The 5775-nt window shown below is 34.3% G+C and overlaps 1 long non-coding RNA gene across 1 annotated transcript; it reads left to right on the top strand.

Moving 5' to 3' along the window:
- The first annotated feature begins 1219 nt into the window (after window positions 1-1219).
- On the top strand, window positions 1220-2167 carry LOC148691963 (uncharacterized). The gene is made up of 3 exons (XR_015954869.1): window positions 1220-1333; window positions 1693-1808; window positions 2142-2167. It is a non-coding gene; the product is annotated as an uncharacterized LOC148691963 (long non-coding RNA).
- The last annotated feature ends 3608 nt before the right edge of the window (window positions 2168-5775 follow it).

Raw genomic sequence — 5775 nt, 5'->3', positions numbered from 1 at the left:
TTTCTCTTTAATTAATTTTTTCTCGATTAACTTTTGGGATAACCATTGGCTCTTAAGGGTTTAGGAAAGCCCCCACAAACCCGTTCACCGCTGCAAGCAGTGCATTCAAGCTGTCTATAGCTTTGAAGCATCTCAAAGAAGTCCTGCACTGGAGCCAGAGTTTGGTATGCACATCTTCTTTTTTATCCTTTTCTATTCAAAAATTAGGGCGCAGGATCTCTTCCTTTTGCCTTTAGTTTGTTTCATTAGTCACTAATTCAGTATTATATGTTTTTCTTGTTGTATTCACGTCTGTGATGTTTATGTCTTAAACTTTATGCCCCCTTGTGTATATAATATACAATTACGAACAAGGGGATGTTAATACTTAGTACAATCGGATTCCGAACTCGGCCACGTGGCATAATGACAATCACTGGATATATATATATATATATATATATATATATATATATATATATATATAGTTTAAAAGACATTTGACTATACGATTTCAACTAAATAAGATGCATACGACTAATCAAAATCTTACTCAACAACTGTTGTCCGAGAAATTTTAGTCTCAAGATCTTCCTAACAAAGTGAAAACTAGACCACTGCTCTAATTAATCAAAGTGAAATTTTAGTGTTGTTATTTGTGAGATTTTATTTTATGTCTCCTGATGGTCAATTAGGCAACATGTTTTTAACAAAGACACAGCTTTAGTTTATGATATTCATGTTTAAATTTCGGATAGATTCTTTGTTATCCTATGTATTATCTTATGGTATTTAAGCTTTATTGGCACAACGTATAGTACCACCAGATAGTATTAATAATACGAAGCACGTGTTAGGTGAGCTTCATATAAAATAAGCACCGGACTATTTAATATGGGCCCACTTATTTTATACTCCTCACATCCGGTTATTTATCCCATCTAAGGTATCGTTTGGGGTTGAGGTGATTTTAAAAAAAGTTGGTATGAATAAAAGCTGGGAGAGTTTTTGGTGTTTGGTAAATACCACAAACCAGCTTTATTTTAAAGTTTCAGATGAAAATAAGCCAAAAACTGAAAGCTACAAAAAGTAGCTTATAGTGAAAAACACGGAGCTATGGTAATTTTGTTAATGAATTTTTCAATTTGCCAACGTTGCCCTCCTTTCTCCGTTCTCATTTCTCTTACCTTTCTCACATTTTCAAACTCTCTCTCGCAAGCCCTCTCGCAAAACACTCTCTCGCACGCCCTCTTCCTCTGTTGCCTGTCACTGCACCTCTTCCTCCTCCTCTTTTTCCTCTCTCTCCGTCGGTCTCAGCGCCACAGACACTGCCGTCGTCTTCCCTCCTTCTCTGGTAAGCTTATCTTGTCTAAAATTTCGTTAGTTATTTATTTGGATTTTTAAATTTGGGGATGGGGAGAGTGAGTGAAAGATGGGTGGGAAGAGCGAAGGGATGAGGGTATGGGTGCTGGGAAAAAAAAATGGGGATTGAGGAAACAATTGGGGGAAAAATGGGGAAAAATTAGGGTTTGTGGAGGAAACAAGAAAATTTGAGAGAGAAGTAAGAAAAATTGATTACTTCTCTATTCATTTTCCTTGATTGAATCTTGATGCATGTTAAGCGTGAGAAGTGATAATGCATGTTTGTTCCCTAAATCTTGATTTGGATTAAAGAGTTATTTGTGTTTTTGTTGTGCTTGGTTGGGGAGAAAGTGGCTGAGACCTTCGCCTTCTAGGCCGATATCAACCATCTTCTGAGTTTGATCGTCAACACTTTCTATAGCAACAAGGATATCTTCCTTCGCGAACTCATCAGCAATTCGTCTGATGTGAGTCTCTCATCTCCTCCCTCTCTCTCTCTGTTGCATGTCTTCGTTTTCATTCTCTGTTTCTTGCGGTGAATTCACTAATAGTTTCTTACTAATTTGATCGATTTTCTTCCCTAATTTTCCTACAAATTGCTGTATTTTGCATTAAAAATCCCTATTTTTAGATATTAATTGTGTACCAAACACTTTGCTGCTTTATTTCACAGTTGCTTATTCTCACAGCACAGCAAAAGCAGTTTTTTTTTTCAAAGCACAGCAATACCAAATTGGCCCTAAAACTTATGTATTATTAGTCCGGTCGATCCTCTCGCTCATTCTGTCCCTTACTAGCAGCGTTTTCCTTCCACTCTCGCATCTCCTGCTTGCTCTCAATTGAGAGAGATACAAAGAGACAGAGAGAGAGAGAGAGAGAGAGAGAGAGAAAGAAAGTTACAGGAAGATGGCCGATGGCAATGAGGTTGGTGGTGGAAGGAGTTTCATCAACCATTGGAGCAAAGTTGCTGTCGAGGTAGTGGTGAGGCTGAGAACAGTTGTACATCCACTTCACAATTAGCTTCTCGATCAAGTCCATGACTTTTGAAGCATAACCCTTGTTGGGTTTTGGGTTGGGATCACTATGTCGATGCCCTTGAGTTGCTGTTTCTCGTTGCTAACTTTGACATCCGCCATTGCTGTCTGGTTTCTGGTCCCACGTATGGGTAGCAGGTTCGTCTCCATTGTCTTCTTCTTTTTCTCTCCTTGTTCCTCCATTCTCCTTTACACACACACCTCCCACCTCCTCCATTCGCCTTCGATCTCTGACAAGAACAATTTTAATCGAACTTTCCATAGGTTGAAGGAGGAAGACAATGATTCAAATTCTTCCGATCTAGGCTTCGACGAGGAGAGGGATATCAATTTGCATCTGGGTTCTACCGAGAAGGACGAAGCCGAGGAAGGGAGCTTGACTTTACCTGATTATGGTTGATTTCTGGGCTTCGACGATAAGAACGAAGACGACAAAGACAATCTGGTCTTTAACCATTAAAAATATTATTTTTTTGGGATTTTTGTTTTTGGTTGATCTGTGTGTGGATTTTACAAGGATTCTAAAGTTGGATTTTTCCATAAATTTTTTTAATTTTTTTAGAATTCTACTTAAGTTCATGTGTATATATATTGCTGAAACTGTATTTAAGAAATGATGTATACCAAACATAGTATAAATAATACAATCTTAGTCCGATATTACACCAAACGTCCGACTAATTAGTCAGTACTATCCGATGACTATTTATCCTATCTGACTAAAATAGTTAGTATAATCCGAGCTGCCAAACAAGGCTTTAATAAAGCATCTTATTCAATAATAACAAAAACACTAACCAAGGTACGAACAATTGTGGTTGGTTAAGACCATAGTAATTTTTATGTCATTGTCTATATATCAATGAGTAATGCTAAGGAGACGAAAATTTTAAATTAAATTTGCAAACTAAATGATGTGGTTGGAGATGATTGGATTATTAATTAAGTATCGATTAACGTATTTATCTCTTATTGATGACATATAATTTGGTTTAAAAAAATTTAATCTCCTTAACGTTACTCTATATCAATTACTACTTGCAAAGAAAATTATCTAATGATTAACCTCAAACTAGCACATGTTTTATGTAATATACTAGCGAAGTCACCTGTCAAAGATGATTATAGAATGAAATTAATATTATTTTTCTTTTTAAATATAAATTGTTTAGAGTAGACACTTAAAATTTTGAATTGTTAATAATAATTTCTTTATAGAAATAGGGAATTGTTATTGATACTCCAAAATTCTCATTTTACACTCTAAACTTTCTATATTTATAAAGAAAAATACACTTGTGAGGAGAGTAGAATGAGAATTTTGAAGTGTCAATAACACTTCCCTATAAATATAAACATTTACTTTAACGCGTGGCAACTAGTTGTAGATTTCTAACTATATTCACAATTAGCTAGCCTTGAATATTTGGTTTGTTGGGACTTTAGAATTAGAGTTGGCTTGGGCTAGGCTTCCACTTGGACTATGGCCGAGTCACTCAAAAGATAAATGGCCCACGATTCAACTGGATTTGAACTTTAATTTTGATAAATATTTCTCATGAAGCAACTCTTATTGTAGTGTTGCAAAAACTTTTATTGGACTATTGCCTACAAAAATTATTTTGCATCACTTATTATTTGCGCCAATTCCCCCAAAAAATATGGAAAGAAAATAAAAGATTCCAAAGATAAACGAGTCTCACGTCCGAATTTGGTATGCCATAGCTAATTCTAATATAAGAAAGAAAAAAACAAAAAAAGCAAAGTTTTAAAAGACGATATGTGTTAGTCGGGTAACGGGTTAGAGTCAAGACAGACTAGCAAATTCAAGTAAATTTATTATGTATCATATAAATAAGAGTCTACTTATATTTAAAAAATACATAATTTCATTGAATACATAAATTACAAAATAGAATAACATATAGATTATAAAGTATTAGAATAACTGAAAACATGGGAACAACCATATAATTTCAAGTATTTAACAAGTCTCTTACAATTTATTGAAAAAATAAATGCAAAAGGAAATTTATCTATTTTCTGTCTAAGTCAGAGTTGCGACCTAAGTGGGTCTGGGCGGCCTAGGCGACCGTCTAAGCAGGTTTAGAAGCTCTTTTTTTAATTTCAAATGCTTAGGGATTAATCAGAGCGGTGGTCAACCACCTAGCGCTTAGGCGGGACTTAGGCAGCATTAGACGGAGATTTTTATAACAGTGAAAAAAATTAAGTAAACATACCCCTGGGAATAAGAAAAAAGATGAATAAATTAATAATTGAGGAGGAGAAAACATTAGTCGATGAAGAAAAAAACGCGGGAAACATTCAAAGAGGCTCGTTCAGAACATGGGACTGGAATTGAATTGAATGTATGAGCTTTTATTGGTCCCGTGTAGGACCTGGCTCTGTATGTTAGTCAAATATTTTGTGTTGCAAATTTGAATTAATTTAATAACTTATAAAAAAATAAAACTAAAAATAAAAATAAAAACTTATAAAAGGAAAATAAAAACATATTGACTAATGATATGTTTGTATGTTGACATATAAAAAATGTGACATTGTGATTTGGGTGTGACCAAAATTATGTGGATGAAGAAGTAGTTAAAATTGTTCACAAAAAATAATGGTATAGTCAAATATCATACTGATAATGTTAATTTAACTAGTTCACCAATAACGGCTATGCTTAAAGAAAAAAACTATAAGAAGGAAAAAAACCATCTATCAACAAAGATTACATGTAAAGTATAGTAATATTCAACTTGGCTAGGTTTAAAGTCCGTTATTAAGGTGTTTTAATTATGAATTGAGTTCCGATGAGTTTACAAATGCAATACAACTTTAAAATTAGACAATAATTTTTTTATTGTTATTGTCATATTAGATTAGGAATGTAATTGTGTAAATCCTAACATATCTAGGATATTCTTAGGGTATTCTACCACATCTCTTAGACTAGACATTATCCTATTAGAGTTGTAATTCAATTAGGGTAAGGAATTAACCTTCCCTACTACAATAAATAAAGGCACAATGGGGTGAGATACTACACACCTCATAATTACACATCTCTCTTGTGATTTTATTAATTTTAGAAGAGTGAAATGACGAAATTGCCCTTCGAGATAAGGAAGTTGACTTTCATTGACTGCCATGTCATGTCATGTGAGACTCATTTTCTTGGTATATCCTCGTAATACTCATCGCTATGAATGTGTGGGCACAAATAGAATGCAATTTGGAATTATAACGAAGGAGTTATTAACGAACGAAGTCGAGGACAAAATGGTCAATTAATTATTTTCAAGAAAGCTCTAGATTTTTGAAGCTAAATTTGGAAAGCCACGTGTGTGGCTGAGATTGAATAGAGGGAGAGGTGAGGATGAATGGAGATAGG

This window comes from Pyrus communis, chromosome 13, assembly GCF_041283825.1.
Source record: "Pyrus communis isolate YQ-2024b chromosome 13, ASM4128382v1, whole genome shotgun sequence".
Taxonomy (NCBI): Eukaryota; Viridiplantae; Streptophyta; class Magnoliopsida; order Rosales; family Rosaceae; genus Pyrus; species Pyrus communis.
This window is presented reverse-complemented; position numbering and strand designations above follow the sequence as displayed.